At 38.0% G+C, this 22,256-nt stretch overlaps 1 protein-coding gene across 5 annotated transcripts in view; it reads right to left on the bottom strand.

Annotated features, from left to right (window-relative positions):
* The window catches only part of DNM3 (dynamin 3), a 459,300-nt gene that overhangs the window by 189,845 nt on the left and 247,199 nt on the right, over window positions 1-22,256 (bottom strand). The gene's annotated exons all lie outside the window — the stretch shown is intronic.

The raw sequence follows: 22,256 nt of genomic DNA, 5'->3' as shown, positions 1-22,256 counted from the left end.
GACTGTCAGGATTTGAAGATGAGCTGATGGAAGGCCAGCACAAGAAGATATATCCATGATGACTCTGAGGAAGTTTGTCATTTGGGAGAGCTGTGCAGCTTCTCAGGCTATTAGTTATGATCGAACAGGCAGGAGAGCGATAGGTTTGCATGGCGTGGAAGCAAAGGTGGCGATAAACAAATTGAGTTTTGGATGGGCTGGATTTCAGATGCCTGCAAGTCATTCAAGTAGTGATGCCCAAGAAGGAAAAAAAAATTTGACTCTATTGAAGTGGAAAGAAATGAAGTTTAAAAATACAGAAATAATTGACCTTAGGTCTCCATTCTATCATGTTAGGAACACTATATTAGTCCCTTCAATCTTGTATTAACACTATGAGGTGTCTTCTTTAAGAGCACACAAAATGCACTGTATCAGTTTATGCAAAGTAGCTATGGTCCTAGAAGACACAGTGTCATTAGAAATGATAAAACAAAAAACATACACCAGTTTCAAGTTTCATAATCAATTCACAAAAGTCATTACATTATGAAGTTTCCTCAACATTCTCAATTATACAAAAGAAAGGCAGCACATGTGGTCCTTGTCAAAATGTGCTGTGGCACTGGGAGATGTTACACACTACTAAGAAAATCTTTTTCATGACAATAAAACCTCAGCATGCAGAAGGATATAAACACTTTATGAGCCAACTGTAAGAGAGTGCTATACTCATTTTTTGGTACAGATCTAAAGAGGAAGGACACATATCATATGAGTGGAAAAATGTTAAATTCATAAGCATTCAAAATTTAGGGCACAAACCCCAATTCAATTAGTTTATTTTTAAATGCATCAGATCAAGCTTACTTATTATTACTAAGTATGTGTTTAATGGCAACAAAACCCTTGGCACAAGGCATTTTACTTGAAAAATATCAAAGGTCTTTATGACCATTAAAAATGTGGCACACGGTTTGATCCAGTTTATAGTGTTGGAAGAGACTCAAATTGGATAAGTATTAAGCAGCCTTGCAAACGTCCCACACTATATAAGTAACCAATTTAGCAATCAAACTTATATCAGAATGTATCCATTATACCAAATAGCTTTGCAACTGAGGAACTACATACATTATACTCTAGTACCAACTCACAGAGAACACTATTTAATAAAATACTGGGACTAAAAAAAATTTTTTAACACGCATGAGTTATTAAAAAATGAACCTTTTATACAAAAGTAAACTTCACAGACTACAGAGAAGAAATGCAGGCAAATAATATAGCAAATTCTATGACAAATAACACCAGAGTCAACTTCACCAGGAAATTTGATTGTTTACCATAATCATCACAAGTCTCAAAAATAAATTCATATAGTGTTAAACACACGCAAAATGTCTGGGATCAGATATCATATAAACAACTTGCTGCTGCTGCTAAAATGTTGTTCCCTAATAACCTGCTTGGGCAGTTCAGCGACCAAAAACCGCTCCGTGACCCGGACTTGTCAGCACTATGTTTATGCTTTGATTTCTCTGACCAAAAGAGCCTGAACACATCAATGAAATGCAACACTGAGTCTCAGCGGATGTAGCACTGAGGGCTTGCAAGCACTCTAAACACGGGGTCTGGAGAAAGCGGCCCGCGGCTCACCCTTTGGGGAACACAAGGTTGGTGACACAATAGTAGTTAGTAGATCAGAGCAGAGATTAAAGAGACCCTTCAGCTCATTCTTTGTCCTGAACATAATATTTAATCATAGCCAAAGACTAAGCAGAAGTTTAAATTACAAGTCTAACTTCCTGTTTTGTAATTTTTAATGATCAGTTCTCAGTGGGGCTCAGGTTATATGGTTATTGTGTCTACTCAGGTGTGTTCTGTCTTATGCAACAGGTACTTTCTAGAAATAGGGAAAAGGGTGAATCACATTCTTATAATTCTATTAATATTTCCTCCAATGACAAATGTCATCATTTTGGACTGAATTCCTTTGGCTTTAGATTTCTCTGACTCACTCGCAGTCAGCCTTCTCTCAAACAGTAAACTGGCTACAGTTTAGCATTAAAATGAACTACAGAACCAAACCAGTTAAAAGGTTCTGGTAGATTAGTCTTCTGTAATGTGAAAACATTTATATAACATTAATAATAATCTCATGTTCTTCTTCTTATAACTGTGCTGTTCTTAATATGTATTTCTTATATCCATTTGATATTTGGGGGGAATTTCAGGTCATCTCATTCAACCTTCAGTGAAACGGCCCAGTCACTATACTAAATCTTAAGGATGCAACATTTAAAAACATGGTCTATACACTCTAGAACCCCACATTTTAGCAGAAGAAAACACATATATAAACTAATAAAGTATAAAATATGCTATAAAAAAAGTAGATACATAGTTTAGAAATAGAATATTTGAGTGATTAACAAATTCCTTGAAAGACATAATCCACCAAAACTCACACAAAGAGAAATAGATAATCTGAATAACCTATATCTGTTGAATGAATTGAGTCAATAATTAATAACTTTTCAAAGAAAATTAAAGCACTAGGGCTAGATGATTTCACTGGTGAATTCTACCAAGCATTTATGGAAGATATGAGATCTGTTCTTTATAATCTCTTGCTGAAAATAGAGAAAGGGAACACTTCCTTACTTTCTATGAGAACAGCATTACTCTAAAATCAAAACTAGATAAAGCTAATACAAGAAAGAAAAACTAGATACTAATATCACTTACTAACATAGATGCAAAAATTCTTAACAAAATATTAGCAAATCAAATCTGACAATGTTTAAAAAGAACTCTGCACCATTACCAGGTGGGATTTATACCAGGTATGCAAGATTAGCTCAATACTCAAAAATCAATGAATGTAATCCCTTGCATCAACAGATTAAAGAGTAAAAATATCATAGATCATATCAATAAATGCAAGAAAAGCATTTGACAAAATTCAACACCTATTCATGACAAAAACTCTCAGTAAACTAGGAACAGAGGGGAACTCTTTCAACTTGGTAAGCATCTACAATAAACATAGAGCTAACATCATACTCAATGATGAGAAACTAGATGCTTACTCCTAAGATCTGGACCAGGTGAAAATATTTCCTCTCATAACTCCCTATTCCATATCACGCTGGAATTCCTAGGTAATGCAATAAGATAAGAAAAGGAAATAAAATTAGTAAAAGAATAGACAGATCAGTGGAACAGACAGTAAGTCTACAAAAGAAGTCACACAAATATAGTTAACTGAGCTTTCACAATAGAGCAAAGACAATTCAATGGAGAATGGATGATCTTTTTAACAAATGGTGCTGAATTGACTAGACAGGCACGTGAGAAAAAAAAACTGCATCCATACACTGATCTTACATATTTTACAAAAATTAACTCAAAATGGATCATAGAATTAAATGAAAAACACAAAACTATAAAACATTTAGAAAAATCTAGGTGACCTTGGGTTGAGTGATACATTTTTACATATAACATCCAAAACACAATTCACAAAAGAAAAAAATGCTATATTTGGACTTTATTAAATTAAAAACTGCTATGTGAAAGACACTGTTAAGAGAATGAAAGGACAAGGCGCAGATTGGGAGAAAATATTTGCAAAACACAAATCTGATAAAGGACTGGTATCCGAAATATACAAACAACTCTTAAAACTTAACAATAAGAAAACAAACAACTCAATTTAAAAATGGGTAAGATCTAAACAGAATCCTCACCAAAGAAGATAATACAGATGGCAAATAAGCATATGAAAAGAGCGCAACATCTTACGTCATTAGGGAATTGCATATTAAAATGAGACTCTACTACACACCTTTTAAAATGGCTAAGATCTTCCCCCAAAGCCCGACAGTATCAAACAGCGGTGAGGACGTGGAGCAAAAGGAGCTCACATTCACTGCTGGTGGGAATACAAAATGGTACAGCCACTTTGGAAGACAGTTTGGCAGTTTCTTATAAAACTAGACATACTCTTACCATATGATCCAGCAATCATGCTCTTTGGCATTTACGCAAGTGAGCTGAAAATATATGTTCACACTAAAACCTGTCCACAAATGGTTATAGAAGCTTTTTTCATAATTGACAAAAACAGGAAACATCCAAGATGTTCCTTTATAGGTAAATATATAAACAAACTGCACCATGTCCATACAATGGAATGTTATTCAGCAATAAAAAGAAAGAAGCTATTAATTAAACCACAAAAAAGACATGGTGGAATCTTAAATGCCTATTTTTAAGTGAGAGAAGCGTACCTGAAAAGGCTGCATACTGCATGATTCCAACTATACGGCATTCTGAAAAGGCAAAACTACAAAGACAGTAAAAAGATCAGTGGTTGCCAGGGGTGTGGAGGAGGGAAATGGGGGAAGGATGAACTGGTGAAACACAGGGGACTTTTAGGACACTGAAACTGTAATGGTGGATACCTGATATTATGCATTTGTCAAAATCCATAGAATGTACAACATAAGAGTGAACCTAATGTAAACTATATACACTTCAGTTAATAATAATAGGTGTTAATAACACACCTGATAATGTGTAATGTTGGTTCATCAACTGTAACAAATGTCCCACAATAATGAAAGACGTTAAAAATATGGATACCTGTGAGTGAGGGAAGTGGATATATGGGAACTCTGTGCTATCTGCTCAATTTTTCTGTAGACTTAAAACTATTCTATAAAGCCTATTAATTTTTTTAAATGTAATTTTATGGTTCAGAAGTCGAATATTTAACTGAATGAATAACTCCAGGGGAGAATGAGGAAAGAGCTTCAGAACACAGGGACAGTAACAGAGATGGCTGAGCAGGGTTTTGAAGGGTTAATCAGAGTTTGCTATTCATTTGGTAAAGGACATTTCAGGCCAAAAGAGTAAGAAACTAGAATAGACTCTATAAAGTTGAGTGAATATTTCTACATTTACAACAAATTAGAAAAAGAATTGTACTACAGAAGAGTCTGGAGTCATAATGACAAGCACACCCACTTTCAAGACTAGAATCCTTTGCGGGATGAAGCACAATGATTCTGGTACCAGGCGACTGGGATTTCCAGTTCCTTCCAGCATCACTAGCTCAGGGATTTTAGGCAAGTTACTTTACCTCCTTATGTCTCCTTTACCTCATCGATGAAGTGAAGATACTAGTTTGTGCCTCAAAACGTAATCATACATTAATTTGCATAAAGTCCACAGACCAGTGCTTGGCACGTGGTAAGCACTATAAAAGTGTGAGCTGTTACCATTAATACTTGTACTAATTATTCGCTATGTCTTTAAGCAATTCCTTTCACCTTTCTGAGCCTCAGTCTGCGTCACTGTAACCTAGGATGATAAACGATCTATCTTGAAGAGTTGATGTAAGAATTAGTGGCAGTGAAGAGTGCCCTAAACAACGTCAAATCATTCCATATGATAAGCAGCTGCTGTTCTTAATATTATACTTTAATAACGCACAATGGTGAGGTGAAAAGAATACAAATCTGGAGACCTCAGTCCTATCCCTTGCTCTGCTACCTGAGATGTCATTTAGCCTTCCTGGTCTTGATTTCCTTACCCGTGAAATGCGAGTAGTATCAGGATTGCTGTTAGGGATGATAACCTGGTGTTTTAGAAGTGTATAAACACAGAAGGTAAAGCAATAATATTGGGGGAAATAAAATGAATTTGTCTATTTAATCACATATTACACATATTTTATACTATCTGAATAAAATTCCAGGTGATTTAAAGCAAGAGTATTTCCCCACACCTACAAATAAATAAACTGAGACACAAGGACAAGAGTCATGCCTGTTATAAGGAAACGGAAAAAGTGGAGAACAAGAGAATACCAAGAGGAATATAAAATTTAGTATAACAGGAGTTTCCTTCTCTGAAAAGAAGAGGAAAAAAATAGGGAAGAAGAGAAAGTAGTCTTCTGAAATTTTTGATAAAAGATTCAAACTATCTTTGAGGGACAAGAAGACGGAGGCGAACTTTGAAGTGAAGAAGTGTCCAGAGCCAAGCAACCCAACAAGTGTGCATCTCTAATCATTTATTAAGGACCTCTGGGTACTGCACCAAACATTGTGGGATAAAGCAGAAGAAGAAGAAGGCTATTATCTGTTCTCAAGGAATTACAGTCTCACTGGAGAGATCAGATTGATACCTAAGGAAAAAAAAATTTGGAAGAATAAAGGATGAACCATGGCTGCAAGTGACAGTGGTTACTGCTGTGGAGGGAAGAAGGTAAAGGGTTTCCAAGGGTGGTGTAGGAGATCTTTATTAAAACCATAACTTGTTTTTAAGTATCTGATGTAAATATGTCATAACGCTAAGAGTTTATTTAAACAGGAAGTATCTGTATTCTCCCTTCATATGTATACATTTAAAATATTTCATAGTGAAAATTAATTTAAAACAGCAAAAAGAGAGACTACTGAACATTACATGGCTGGCACCGAGTGTAAACGGTATTAGAAATCACTGGGAGAGTGGTCACTCTGGGCTGCAGGGGAGGGAAGACAGGTGGGAGAGAACACAGCAGGTCATGAAGATGGGGAGGGTTCTGATGCAAAGAAATGAGGAAGAAAAGGAGACCTGCTCAAAACTAAGACTGGACCTTAGGGGAAAAAATGACATATCATCAGGTCCCTCTGGGGAGGGCTTCTGACACTTCAGAGGAGAGCCAAAGACAGACAGAGTATGTAAGGTGACTTAATAGCCAAGAGGCTCCTCACTTAGAGAAGATATCTGGATGGTGATGTTTTCAGATCTTAAAGAAATCAACCCTGTGGAGCTAGAGCTTATAACCCATGGTCTATGGATGGGCTTCTGGGCTGGAGAACTTTTGGAAGTCATTTTGTAAATCTGTGTAATACTCCAAGAAAAAGATCTACAACCCTAACAATGTTTTCAAACAAGTATGCGACCCAAAAAAGTTTTAAAACCACTGGCATAGAGTACACTTTGAAGCTGGCAAAGGCTGCCCCCAAAACTTCTATCAACTGAGTCCTTCAGCTGGGTTGACCATGACTAGAGGGAAAAGAAGTACCTCGGAAAGGCAGGAAGTAGCAACATTTACATCAATAGGCAGGTGCTCAGATCCTAGACCTCTCAGAAATGTTTGAAAATTTGCTCTAAACCCATATCACCATCAAAAAGGCAGAGCACTGTCCTTTCATATTATTCCCCAGAAAAACAGAAGTAAGTCTGCTGCATTTTATCTGCGTTTGTTGCTACCTTAAAGGGGTCAACAGAATAGAAGCCGTATTTCAACACTTCAGAGTTTAAAAAAAGAAACCCAAAAACTGACACAAGGTCAACATCAGAGTCCACGTTCCCAAAGCCCTGTCCAGCTCTCTAGGCCATGTTGTCTTTCTGGTTTATATCTCCACATTTCTTGGAATTTGTAACCGACATTTAAATTAACTCATGCACTCTGCACTTTGAGGTAAATTTGGTTGTAAGCAAAAACAACTTCAAAAGTCTGAAGTCCCTACTCCCTTTCGGACCCTAAGATCCAAAAGATGTTCTGTCATCCCCCAAACTCTGGAATGTCTTCCCAGAAAGCCAGCTAAAGTGACATTTTTGCTTATTCCCGTTTTTACTGTGATTACTGATTAACAACTTTTGGTTTCCCCGCTTCTCACATCTTTGGCCTTTTACCTTGCAAATGAGTTTTATTAAGCAGCAGAGCCAATTATAAAACAATGTAAAATTCAACAGCTGTTCATAATAAGACCACTTGGAATTCAAGCACAATTTTTATTTGAGAGTAGGCCAAATTCCTTAGACAAAAAAAAAAAAAGGCAAAATATGGCTTCTTAGACATTTCTACAAGTTTATTATGATAGTGGAAATAATCAATAAACCCTCCATATTATTTTAGTTTTAGTTTCAAAAGTAGCTATAAAATAACTGAGTTAACTTGATTAAATTATTTAGCAGTCTTTTTCTCTAGCCACGAAGCAGTGTTTGCAATACACATATAACAGAAATTCACAAAATGGCTGAGCAATTACAATAGTCTACAAGAATGATCCCTAAGTGCACAAACACATTAAGTCCTCTGTTCAGGCCAGGTTGCTGTATTTTGAATTTTGAATACAGTGTGACCTTGCTTCCCTTAGAGACCCTTCGGAATTTGGCTCTTATTTCTGCTTTTTTTCCTCTGCCAAGCATATAGAATGAATTAGGCAAAGCTGTTACAAACACCCTCCACTCACAATGGTTTGCAATAGAGAGCTGCATGATTTAAACCCACAGTTTAACTTAAACGTAAAAATGGTTCTGCTTTCAAAATTGGGTTTCACTTCCCTTTTGCACTTGTCTTTTTTTTTCTCTTTAGTCCAATTTTACTTCCCAGCATTGAATAAAGTTGGAACAAATGTAAACAGGAAACCTAAAGTAAACAGCCTAAATGCCTATTTGTAGTCTCTTAATTCCAGGTATTCAGATACCAAGGCAGCCTTTCAATCTCATTGCTAAGCAAATAAAGGACACATCAGGCGCTTCCTTCACTACCATTCTATCTTTGGTTCCCAGAGTCCATCCAAGCCCCTCCATGCACAGAGCAAAACCCACTGAGGGGCAGGGCCCAAAGGAGCTGCTTCTTAGGGGTTGAAGGACAAGGCTCTCCAGCCTCCTTTTTCTGCTCTCTTGTCCTCTCTTTTATCATGGCTACTTCTACTCCAGATGCCGAGCACGCTCCTGCTGTTCTAACCCTCAGCTGTTAAGAGGAAAGCATCTCATGAATTAATTTATTATAAGGTGCAGGGCGTGCAAAGGAGAGAACATGGGTTTACAGGCAGACCAATGAGGGGGTCAGAAATCAGCTCTACAATTCATTCACATAAAGGAAAGTTACTCGACTCTCTGCGACTTGGATTCTGCATTTGTAAGATGGGGAAAAGGCAAGATTGCGGGGGGAATGCACGTGCCAAGTGCAGGGCCCAGATTCAGTACTCAATACATCCTAAGCTGCTCTCCTCCTTCCCTTGTCCAGACGTACACCTCCCAGAAGGCTTCGTCTTACAGACAATATGAAGAGAGCAAGGTTTAAGTGGAAACGAGGAGTTTCCGAAAGGGGGACGCAGCCCTCAGCACCTAGCCCAGGGAGGTGTTCCGGGGTATCCCCCTGCACCCCCGCCCCGTCATGCAGCTCCAGACTGTGTTGAGAGCGATGTTTAGAAGGGAGAATAAATATTTCCAAATTTCTCAACTTCCAAACAAAATTAATTCTAAATTCCTATTTTTTGATGACCAACTTCTCAATTATGGAAAAAAGCTGCTGTACCTCTGCAGATGGGCTTTATTTTATGTGGTGGGTATGTTTTAGAAAGGCTATATGATTTAAATTGTTCTAAATGTAATATTTTCCATACTCATTTTGTGACCAATTGCTTTATTTGTTTAATAATGCAGCTTGTCTGAGGCTAAATTTGGACTACTTCTCTAAATCCCACATCAGCATGTTTGGGGTCAGTTGGGTTCTAAGGCATTTTTAACATCCTTTAATGGGAGGATTTTATAGGATTTCACAGAGCTGTGTATGTTTGCCCAGCTCACTTTATACATACTTTATACTGGAAGAAATAACTCTTTTGATCTATTCTTTATATCTACTTCTATATCCGCATTATATTACAACGCCTCCCCCTATACCCTGAATTCTCCTTTTGTCCTCTGCAGGGATTCTGGAACCCAGAGCAACAGTAACCAAAAAAGGTTGCTTTCCTTCTCAGATAACAGAACCTCACAGGTAGAAAGTTCATACACACATAGATCAACATACAGATACACATACAAATGCACATACACAAATAAATAGCAAGAAATCTTTAACACAAGCTAGCAGATTTTCTGATTTAGTGGTATATTTCACTCTAAGTAAAACCAATTGAATGGCCTGGAGTGTTAATGTCCCTTCCAACTGAGAGATTCTTAAGCCATGAGAATGCTTCTGTCTGATGGCTTACAATATAAATTCTTTGCTCTGCTCTTAAAAGTCATTTAAAAAAAAATCTCTCTGAGCTGCAGAATGATTCCAAGTAATTCTTGTTCATCTTTCTTTCTCATGAAGTGATGGTGAGTTCCTTGAGGCCAGAGATGGGAGCAAAATTAACTTTGCATTCCCAGCACCTGGCAGAGAGCCATTCTAGAATCTTCCACACGCAGGCTATATGTCTGTCTTCCGGATTCAGCAGCGAACAACAGAGACAGGACTCCTGGCCCCCTGGGTTTAGCACCAGGGAACAAATACACAAATAAATATGTAATTATATATTGGAATAAGTACTCCAAGGAAAAAGAAGCTGCCAAGAGAGAGGACAAGAGAAGTCTAATTTAGTCGACAAGAGGAAGCCAGAGAAAGCTTCTCCGAAAAAGGCCACATTTATGTGGAGTCTGAAAGCTGAAAGGATTATGGGCCCTCGAGTGGGAAGAAGCTCTATTCAGAGGAATAATGGAAAAGGCATTGATGTGGCAAGAGTGCAGCCCCTTAATGTGGGGAGTCAGGGGGAAAGGGGAGCCAAAGAGGTGCTGATGAATGCAAAGAGGTAGGAACAGACCAAGGTGTGGGGGTCAAATTATAGATTTTATATTGTGTCCTAAGGGCAACTGTGGCCACTGGAATTTTTTAAGCAAGAAAGTGACAAGATCTGATTTTTGCTTTGAAAAGATTACTTGGGATGTGATGAGGTGGAGAGGGAAAGAGTAGAGGGAGACACCGTCGGGGCACAGCGGCCATCTAGATGAGCAAAGATATGGCTTGGACCAGGTTAGTGGTAGTGGGGCTAAAGAGGAGGAGGTGGATTTGAGATTTACTTTGAGAGAGAATCAGCAGGACTTGGGGATGGATTAGAAAGGGTGGAATGAGGGGAGGCTGGAAGATTACTCCTAGCTTTTTGGCTTGAATAAAAAACAGATAAAGGTGGTGTCTTCCAGGTGAAGACTCGAGCAAGAGCTGATTTAAATGAGAGGGGCAGGAAGCTTCACAGGATGCAAAGATAAATGTAATGACCTTCACAACATGTGAAGTGAGAAGGGTAGAGCTCTGAATCTCATTATAGAGAGAAAAAATAGGCTCATAGAAGTATAGCAACTAATCCAAGGTCAAACTATTTCTGTATGAGGTGGTACAACTGAGTCAAGAACCCAGATTTTGTTGCTATTGTTGAGTGTTCTTGCTCGAAGCTAGTAATTCCCAGTCTAGTCTAGTCTAGTAATTCCCACCACACTGCTCTCATTGCTTAGCAAGAAGATGTTTGAATGCATTACCATACAATCAGCAATGATTTTAAGCAACTGATGCGTTTTGCCATTCTAGTAATTGAAGATTTTATCATCTGCCAGACTAAGCACATTCCTTATTTTAAAAAGTCCACCATGTTTACTGCATTTGACTTTCTGAAATCCAGGATCGTTGCATTTTCCTTAAATTGCCACACAAATAATTCTAGAGTATTTATTCATCAAGTTTTCACTTAAGACATTAAACTTTATGTTAAATTAATTGCTTTAAAAAAAAAAACTTTGGATAAGGTAGGATATTTTCAGCATCATGAAATTATTTATTCCTAAAGTGTGTAAACCAGTATATCTAACTTTCTCAGGAATTATTTGCATTTGACACCCGAACTGGCTAACTGGAATCTATCTCTATCAGGTAGCGCATGGAGACTGCCTGGAGGGGAATAACAGGCATGGTATATATAGAGTGTGTATATATTTATTGAATAAGTGATCTCATCTACTTTTCCTCTCTGGGTCCATTGCTTCCCACTAACAGCTTGGCATCTGGCACAGAACAATGCCTTTCTCCACCAAGTTCCTTTTGGTAAAGGAGCTGAGAAAATGGACTAAACCTTTTTTAATGGAAGTTATTTCCAGTAATTACAATATTAAAATTAGGTTTCAAATTGGATAATTTATCTGCACAATTGGAATGGTATTAGCTAATCAATGCTTATCCTCAAAATGAAGTGTTGATACTGTTCTAATATTGAAGTTTTAGCATAGAAATCGGCTGCCAACTGTAGGAACACTAAGAATTGGGAGTCCTTAATCCTCCCTAAAATGGGATAAAAGATTGGGTATTTAAAATTTCTCTACTTGGTCTGCTCTCTCTGAATAAAAACAGAAATCCAATCTCAAGACTCTGCTTAATGAGCCTGGGAATTCTAATTCCCAGGGAGAGTGTCTGGGGCCTGCGCAGGGCAGGGCTGAAGGCAGGAGGTTTTTACATGCTCTACCTCAATCGGTACTTCTAATAAGTTCATTACAGTTTAAGTTCATCTTTATTTCTGTTCTTCTGCAGAACAGGAGAGAAGCAAGTCTATAGAGAAACCTCCCTTATTGAAATTAACTGGATTTCGTTTTCAAGGATCTATTTCTTGACATTTAAGCTGAAAGTGTGTCTTATTGCTTCACCTCTGGTACATTTTGATATTATATGGCTGGACACCAACATGCAAAGGTTCTCACTCAGAGCATCCCTGTTTTCTAGTTTCTCATGTCCCAGTGATGCCAGATCCTAAATTAATTTCAGGTACTCAAGGTCACTGTTACCTCCATTTTTATACTTTTCCTAGTGAGCTAATAAGATGCTTAAACTTGGAGATGAATTTTTTTTTCTCTTTAGCTCCTCTGGCTGGTCTTGGACTAATAAATAAACAAACAAAAAATCCATAAAGGCTTTCACACTTTTTCCTTGTAATCAGCCTTCACTGAGCATCTTAAAGACCGCCTGTACACTAGACATTATTAGAAATACTGCCCATTTCTAATAATAAAAAGTTACAGTTTATGACAACCCAAAACTCAAGAAAATTAACAGTCTTGAAGACTCTTACACATTATCCCTAGAAGGAGTGCATGAAGCTGTGGTGAGACAGTCACTGAGAACGGCCGTGAGGCAGGTTGATTCACCAGCACCCAATGAGTTAATGAAAAAACAAAGACACCAAGAATATACACGATTATGTTCTGTCTGGCTTTGCCTACTTCGATTGAGTCAGAGACCACGACTTCTTTCAAATAACCTCAGTTTATTTTTTGAAAAAAAAAAAAAAAAAAAGAAAAGAAAAAAATCCTGTCTTCAGACAGGATATGGGGGAGGAGGAGTTAAGGGGTGATGTTTTGCACATGCACATCTGGATACAGTCCAATTATTTCCCTTAAACATTCCCCCAGTTGTTTTCATTTTGCTCCATGCTTTGGCATTCATAAATTTGTGAGATTAATTGTGTGTCAGCAGTCTGCAGGCTTGGAGCTGGGCACTACCTTAATAGCAAGATAGCTACAAAACAACTCTATAGAGAAATCCTTCCACATTTTTAAGAAGGAAAGCACAGACATATATTTCATTTCTGTTTAATATTGTGGCATTGACATTGTACATAAAGAAAGTAGTGTAATCTTTCAGAGAATTGCCCTACTAGCAAGATGTATGCATAAATTCAACTGTTTTAAAGCATAAGAAAGGATTCATCAAGAGTACAATGGAGAGTCTGTGGCTCGGCACTGCGCGCCTTGCTTTCATCTGATCACTCTGAGAGGAGTGTCAACAGAGTGTGTTCCTTGTCCTGGAAATGTGCCAACAATTAGAATCACTTTCGCCAAGAGAACAAATTTATTTTAGAGATGGTGGGAAAGCATCTTTTTAAAAACTGTATTTTGAGAAGTCTTATGTGCTTTCAAAACTACTATTAGAGACTAACTGCTTGTGCCCCGTAGAATTCATATATTGAAATCATATATTGAAATACCCACTGTGATGGCATTAAGGGGGGGGGTGCCTTTGGGAGGTGATGAGGTCATGAGGGTGGAGCCCTGCTGAATGGGATTAGTGCCCTTGTGAAAGGAGGAGATCCTGGAGAACTCCCTCACCCCTTCTGCCATGTAAGGACACAGAAGGAAGACAGTTGTCTGTGAACCAGGAAACAAGCCTTAACAGACACTGAATCTGCTGTGCCTTGGTCTTAGACTTCCAGCCTCCAAAACTCTGAGAAATAAATTTCCGTTGTTTATAAGTCATCCAGGCTATGGGTTTTGTTATAGTAGACCAAACATGCTAAGACAACTACCATATGAAAAGTGAAACTTGAAACGACCTGCCCAGATGTCTGGACTTCACAATCTAGACTGTGAGCCGGATGAAGGAAGAGCTGTGTTCCCCAGCACCCGGCACTGCAGCTGTACCCTGTAGGTGCTCAGTAAATGCTGATGGAACAATGAAAAAATAACTTTTAAATGTTGGTAAACATACAACCCATTTTTGTTTGATGTAATCTGGTATTACACATGTGACTAGGAAACAAAACTATCAGATGCTGCGATCTTGTCACAATTAAACACTACATGCCCCAGGTGGGGAAACTTCCATGCGTGTCCGCAATTCAGCGGAGGGGTCTAGGGTTGGTAATAGTACTACGGGAAAGATCTGGGCAGCTTCTCCTTCAACTCTCCACAAAAACACACAGCCCCTGGAGAAGTGAAGCACTCCTCTGGGTAATAATTAGGGTTCCACTAAGTGGTGTGATATCCTTGCAGAAGGAGGAAGGAGGAGACTTTTTATACATTCCTGTTTTCCTCAGTTGTGCTATATGATGGGAAGTTTTACCTAAATCAAACTATAATCTATAATAAACAGATAAATAAGCAATAAGATACATTGTAGTTATTGTATTGGATCTACTTGTTTATTTATCTATCAGAATCTTTTTTATGTAGATAGATTTGAAGCTTGCTGAGAAATCACACCCCTTTCTTTAGCCTCAATTTCCTCTCCAGTAAAAGGAGGTGAAAAAAAAATTGGCCTTATCTTCTTCAGAGAGTGAATGTGGGGATCAAATGAATGAAATGAAGGACAGCAAGGGAATCAGTGAACCAGGAAGCATAAGCGAATGCTGGAGTCCGTAAAATATCATTAACCATGTGATCTGCTACCCATAGCTCTAGACTGAAAACCCAAAATGCATAATAGCTTATGTTTTACATATATTAGGTTACTAATCTGAAGATGAATTGGAATTAGCTCGCACAGACAAAGCGGTAATGAGTTCACACGGATGAGACTTCTCCACAGCACACTGTCATGTGTTCATGCTGAAGGTGAGAGAGGTCCGGTAACAGGCAATGCTGCTTCAAAAATAATGCAAATTTGACTCAGGGACAAGATATGCTGTAATATTATTTTAATAGAATAATACTTCCAATTTCATGATGGTAAACATAATTACTACTTATATGATTCTTAAACTTTTGAAAGTATGTTCATATCTATTATTTTACTCCTGGTCTGAATGACACTGTGAGAGTGCTAACATCATCGGGAATTCTCCATCTGATTAAAACCTAGTGGGAATAACAACTTGTCAAAATTGAGACACAGCAGGACTAGTCAGAAAAGCTTTACGAGACCACCAATTACCAAATTCCACCTCATAACACATAAACCAAAGGTCACAAATGACAATCAGGCACCACTAGTAATAAACAATCCGAATTCCAGTCCAGATGGGGGATGCTTTATATTAATGCAAAATTAGAGGTGACAATCTGAAAGTAGACTCCACAAACCAACAATTTCAGCAATTAATCCTCAAGTCTAGTTTCATTCAAAGTAAACACTGATAACTATTATTAATGTCCTGGATTTACAGTACATCACCCAGCAGCTCAAAGCACTCCTTATATCTTAAATTAGAAGGAGATCACTGTTTTGGTCTGTTTTATGGACTGAGACATAAAGTGATGTAGCCATGACTAGGGAGCTGGAAGAATGACTTAGACTCTGCTGATTTCATTTCATCTCCAGAAGGTCACTCCGTAACACCCTGCAATCTGGCTGCTATCCTTACCATCATATTGACAACGAAATTCTAAGTATCAATGATGATCAACCAATGATCAAAGCCAATGACACAGTGACCTTTTCCTTACTTCTTCTCATTGATAGCTCCCTAACATCAATTTGATGCTATAGTAAACTGAGGTGTGTTTCTCTGTCTCTCCCTGTCTGTTTTTCTTGACACCATCATGACTGGCACTACTTACTATCTTGCTTCTCTGCTTCATGTCTGTTCACCTTTGTTCATTCCCACTTGTGAATTCCCACTTGATACAGATCAACCTCCTGCTCTTCTACCTCCTGTCATCTTCACTAGTAGTAGGTTATATTATCTATACTAATAGGATATATAACCTACTACTAGTATATAATCCCAATATATACACAACTATCATTTTACTCTCAGAATTTCACACAGACTCTAACACACAGTACATACTCAATAAACACTTTGGAGTAAATGACTCCCAATCTCTGGAAACCTTCTCAAGATTTAGGTTTTTTTTCATCACTAATGTTTTGGACCTGAAATAAAATTGTTTTTACTTTCATCTGACTGTTATACTCAGTGAGTACATTAAGGAACATGTCAAGAAAAATATCCTATGAAAATAATTACAGTGTTTACCATCGGGCAATGCTGAGCAAGTGAGTACCTTTTAGGAAGATCCAAGGAAGACATTTCTCTTGGTTTTAGTCTTATTGGTACTGAGGACCTGCTATCATTAGCATTCCCTCTGGGTTGGTTGTAACACTTACAACAAAATTATTTATATCTCTACACATGCAGTTATGTATCTTGTAACATTACATCCCTTACTCTTATGGTCTCAGGTCCCGACTTCACCTCTTTCTTGTTTTACATTGCTAAGCTCCCACAATAAAGGCTTTTATCCTAAATTTCTTTTTGAGCATTTTCACTCATCCAACTCAATTTCAGAGACTATAAGAAACTTTAAAAAAAACTGGTTCTTTTTGTTAATATCCCATTTTCAGAATTATATCATGGCTCTCTCAAATTCAAAACACACTCACTGTCTTCCACTTTTCAGTTTCCCTTTCCCTTGAGTCCATTAGGTCACCAAGTCCCATTGACTTTCTTCTGCAGTTTTTTTAACCTGTGTTCTTTCCTTTTCATTTTTATATTCACAGCCCTGGAGCAGGCTTTCACTGCTGTATCTAATTTTACTATCCCTAGTATTACTATATCTATTTTTTTCCCCTCTCTAATCTCCCCTTTCTCTAACATATCCAAACAGATAAATCTTATTGTTTTGAGTTGGTTACTTCCCAGATCAAAAACTTTCAAGGATTCCCTACTGAGAAGTCAATTTGTATAGCATTCAAACCCTCCACATTCTCTTCATAACCTACCATTTCAAGTCTGTGTAGTTATCCTTAGCTATGTAGCAAATTGCCCCCAAACTAAACAACTTAAAATAATAAACACTTATTATCTCATAGTTTCTGTGTGTCAGGAATCTGTGATTGGCTTAGCTGGGTCACTGTGGCTCATGGTCTCCCATGGAGGCAGCCAAGCTGCCAGCTGGAGCTGCAGTCATCTGAAGGTTCAACCAGGGGGAGATCTGCTTCCAAGATCACTCACATGGTGATTGACGGGCCTCATTTCCTTGCTGGCCATTGACTGGAAACCTCATTCCCTTACCATGTGAGGCTCTCTATGCACTGCCCATGTGTTCTCATGTCCCATAGTGAGTGATCTAAGAAAGAGACTGCCCAAGACAGAAGCTGTAGTCTTGAATAATCTAATTGCCTCAGAAGTAATGTACCTTCATTTCTGTCATATTCTGTTGGTCACTAGATTGACTTCCTACTGCTGCTATAACAAATTACCACAAACTTGGTGGCTTTCAGCAACACAAATTTACTACTTTCCAGCTCTGGAGACCAGAAGTCTAAAATGAGTCAGCAGGACAGCATTCCTTTTGAAGGCACAAGGGGAGGATCCATTTCCTTCCTTCTCCAGCTTCTAGAGGCCACCTACATTCTCGGCTTGTGGTCCTTTCCTCCATCTTCCTCCAAAGCCAGCAAGTACGGTAGCATCCTCTTTCCTCTTGACCTCTGCGTCCATCCTTTTATCTTCTATCTAACACTGAGTCCACTGCCTCTCTCTTACAGGGGCCTGTGTTACACTGGGCTCACCCAGATAATCCAAGGTGGTACTCCAAGGTGAGATGGGTGATTTCCCCATCTCAAATTCCTTATTCACAAATCATAAATACAAAGCCCCTTCTGCCATATAAGATAACATATATACAGGCTCTGAAGATTAGGGCACGCACATCTTTGGGCTGGGGGGGTGGTCGGGGTAAAGGCTTATTGAATCTGCCATACATCAACCCTGGTACAGTATAGGAGGGGTTTAGACAAGGGTGCATAAAGAGATCACTCGGGACTATATCACAAAACCTGTCTTCTCCCTTTTCCCAACCATTAACACACTTTGATTCTTTTAGCTGGACCTGTTCGAGTTTCACGTATCTTTAAAATATATCTTATGTGGGATAAAGTAAATACAGTAAAATATCAATAATAGTGGGAAACAGTATACTGGCATTCACTGTAAAATTCTTTTACCTTTTTAATGTTTGAAAATTTTTATAATAAAATGGGAGGAAAGTACACCTTAGCTCCCATCTATTTTATGCAATCTTCTTTCTCACTATTAGTTCTTAGAGGATTCTCTTTCCTCCAGTCTCTTATTTGTACTTAGTATGTATATGACTCACCTTGTTTCAAATAATATGAGTTTTCTAATGTCGCTGAAATTAAATATATGAACAGACACTTCCTTATGATACAGTTAGATCTTCAGGAAATACGGACTACATTCTGTCTCAGTTTTCCCCATGGCACAGCCTGTGACTATGGTAAGCACTCAGTATTATTAGTGAATAAATCATCGTCAATCAGTTTTGAGTCACCAAATACATGAGTTGCCTGCTATATCAGTTTTAAAATTAAAGCAGAAAATCAAGGTGCACACACAATGGGTAAGAGGACTGTTGTTTGCAAATAAGAATAGTACTGATTCAAAGTCAGAATACTGATATTTTTCCAAAAGTGGAACTACATTTGTGCTGATCCAGTCTCACCCTTTACCTGATCTCCTGTGTGCACAACGACAGCAATTCGGAAGATGTCTGAGCAAAATCAGGAGAGAGTGTCTGGCAATGATACAGATAGACTGTTATTATGAATATAACTCCCTGGCAGTTGTCTTATTAGAATGTAGCATGCTTTAATAAACTGAATTTTCTCCATGTGGAATAAGATAATAATTTTTAAAAATCATTACTTCCACACCTTAATGATGATCTCAGTACTTCTTAAAAGAAACAAAGCAACTTAGATGAGTGGCACCTTTCTGAGTCTTTTTGTGACAGCTCATTAAGAAAATGCTTTACGTTCATAATGAATGCTTATCATAAGTACCTTTATTATTAGAGAATAAACCTGGAACACAGCAGTATCTTTCACCCATGTATGAAAACACAAAACAAAATTAAAAATAAATGATCTATTGCAGTCTACGTGCCATCCATAGGATGGTCTACCAACCCTTCAGCATCAGACATTGCTCTTACTGGACACGTTAAGCACTCTTTCTCTGATATAAGGTAAATTAACAAGTGATATTAAACAGCTAGAGAAGGAAACATTAAGCACGACACCAACTCTGAGCACAACACACTAAGGCATTTGTTCAAAAATGTCAGCCAAGGAAGATAAATCACCCAGGTGTAACCTGTCAGTCCCTTCTAAACCAAACACTGAAAATCAAGAGTTGGTATCCAAGTCTCAGGTGCTGCCAAGGGAAAAAGTGGTTTTTGGTCTCAAATCTTCTCCATTCACTTATGGACACATTTATTTCAAAACAGAGCATATTCATTTGACAATGGACCCACAGTTAAGCAGGAAAGGTCTCAAAACCTTATATTTAAAACTTAAACTTACGCTCCATTAATTTATATTTCCTTCCTGAGTTGATGGACTCAAGCCCAGGAAGGGGGAAAAAAAAAAAAACTCATTCTATACTCAATCATCAAATTTGTTTAAGGTTCAACTATAGGACTTGTAAGAAATATTCTCTAATACTTGAAAGCATAATAGTCTCCCTTCATTTTCCATTGAACATATATTATAAAGAATTACATCACTGTAAATATTTCCCGTCAGTAAAATCAACAGATCTAGTTTTTCTTAGAACATAAGGTTATGGCACAGCTATTGCCTCATCATGATTTCAAGTTTAGCATTTGAGACGCTAATTTCCTCTGAGGTATGCGGACCCTAAATACTGTTGTGCTGGCTTGGTCCTGGCCACACGATGAAGTCTTAAACTGTAGGTATCTCCATTTAAGGATGAATAAGTTTTCATATTCACTTTATAAATATAAAATTGTAAGCCTAGCAAATTTAATGAATATTAAACCTTTGAAAGGCAAACATGAGGGCTATGAATTATCTTAACTGTTAACTCTGAACTTGAATACTTTAAATCATAAGTAAATGGGACCATAGTTTGATTCATTTTTAATTTACTCTGAAATCACCCATTGGTACAGTACTTCTCCCTGGTTAGCTTCAGGATTAAATGTGCTCTTTGGAGACCAAAGTCTACATTTCCAGTTGGACATCTTTGCCTGGATGGGTCACGTATTTGTGAATCTCAATTTATCCCAAACTAAAGTAATTATTATCCTTAACATTCCTACCACATCACCTTCCCCTGCGTTCCCTGTTTGGTTATTGGTACTGCCATTCTGCCTGTCTGCTTCACCAAAATCCGTGGAATCAGCCTTGACTCTTTCTTCTCTCTCTCAGCTCCCCTATTCAACAGCTCAATCAAAACTTGGTCAATTCTGTCACCTAAATCTCTCTCTTCCTTCCCCTTCCTTCTGTCATCACTGTCAGCACCTTAGTTCCAGCATCCATCATCTTTCACACAAATAGCATTCACTTCTTAAATGTTCTCCTTGTGTCTATTTTTTTCCTTTTCCATCCATCCTCCACATGAGTACTAGAAAAAAATCTCTAAAACACAAGCCTGGTTACACCGTTTCCTTGCTCAACCCCTTTGAGAGCTCTCCACCACCTATAACCACGGCTCACCATCTTTACATGCATAGCTGTATCCTTCTCTTTACTGCATCACACAGTCCACAATACAGCTTCAGGATGACGGACGCCAGCAGAATAGCATGCATTCACAGATGTGGCAGAAATGGAAAAAGGAAGCGTTGGAAGCCCACCTACGAAGATGGTCTTCCTCTTTGGGCAACAGCAGCACGCCAGCTATGAACCACATACCAGAAGGAGTAAGTTTCATCTTTTTAGCAGGCTCTCTGCTCTGCTCCCCTTTACATTCCACACACGTTTCCCATCTTTCTTCTCAAGGCACCCTGTTTATTTCTTCAACAAATATTTATTCATTCATAAATAGTGAGCACTTCTTATTCGTCAGGCACCAGGTGCTGCTCTCCACTCACGTGTAAGGTTCCCTGAATACATCACTCTTTCACGGTCCCAAGTCTCTATACTTGAGATAATTTCTTGCATCTGAAATACAATTCCACATCCCCTCTTCTCAGCCTCCCTTCCAAGTGAAGAGAATAAAGACTCAAGTACTGTTATTTACAGGATTTTTTTTTTTTGGCACTGCTCTATTTATTTATGTCTGTCATCTGGATACAGAAATCAGCACAATTCAAGATGACTATACAATAAATATTGCTTGAGTCAGTTAAACCAACACTGTTCAATACTGTCATCAGCCTAACTCTCCTGTCTGAGGTTGAAATGGGCACATCTTCCAAAGTATGTTTGCATCTATCTCCTCACTCGCCACCAAGGAGAAATTGGTGCTGAGGTCTCACAGAGCAGCAGTAGACAGTATACAGCTCCTCTGCTTAACCAGTTTAAATGGAGAATGACATATAAATAATTTCAGAAAAAAAAAATCCAATTTATTTCTCTTCCTTCTACATAGTCATACCCCATCAAGTGGTAAACTGTGACTCAGGTAACCTCATTCTTATATCCTACTCACACACCTTTATGATACAACATTAAATTCTATGTCTAAATAAAATGTAATAAATTATTCACCAACATGATCACAGTGACTAGGAAAATAAATCATTCTATTGTTTGAGTGTTTCCAGAAAGTCAAAACAGCTTAACTTGAATAAAGCAGATAATACAGAATAAGCAGGAGGGAAAAGAATCAGTATCAGTACTTAATTCACACCAGTTACAAACTGTCTTCTGGTTGAAATTATGTTCTGTTCCTCACAGCTTCCTTTGGACTCATTAGAACAATAGGAGGTATGTCCTTTGAGGCACAAAACTAATCAATCTCTATTTCTCA

Source organism: Camelus dromedarius, chromosome 23, assembly GCF_036321535.1.
Source record: "Camelus dromedarius isolate mCamDro1 chromosome 23, mCamDro1.pat, whole genome shotgun sequence".
In the NCBI taxonomy this organism is placed as follows: domain Eukaryota; kingdom Metazoa; phylum Chordata; class Mammalia; order Artiodactyla; family Camelidae; genus Camelus; species Camelus dromedarius.
This window is presented reverse-complemented; position numbering and strand designations above follow the sequence as displayed.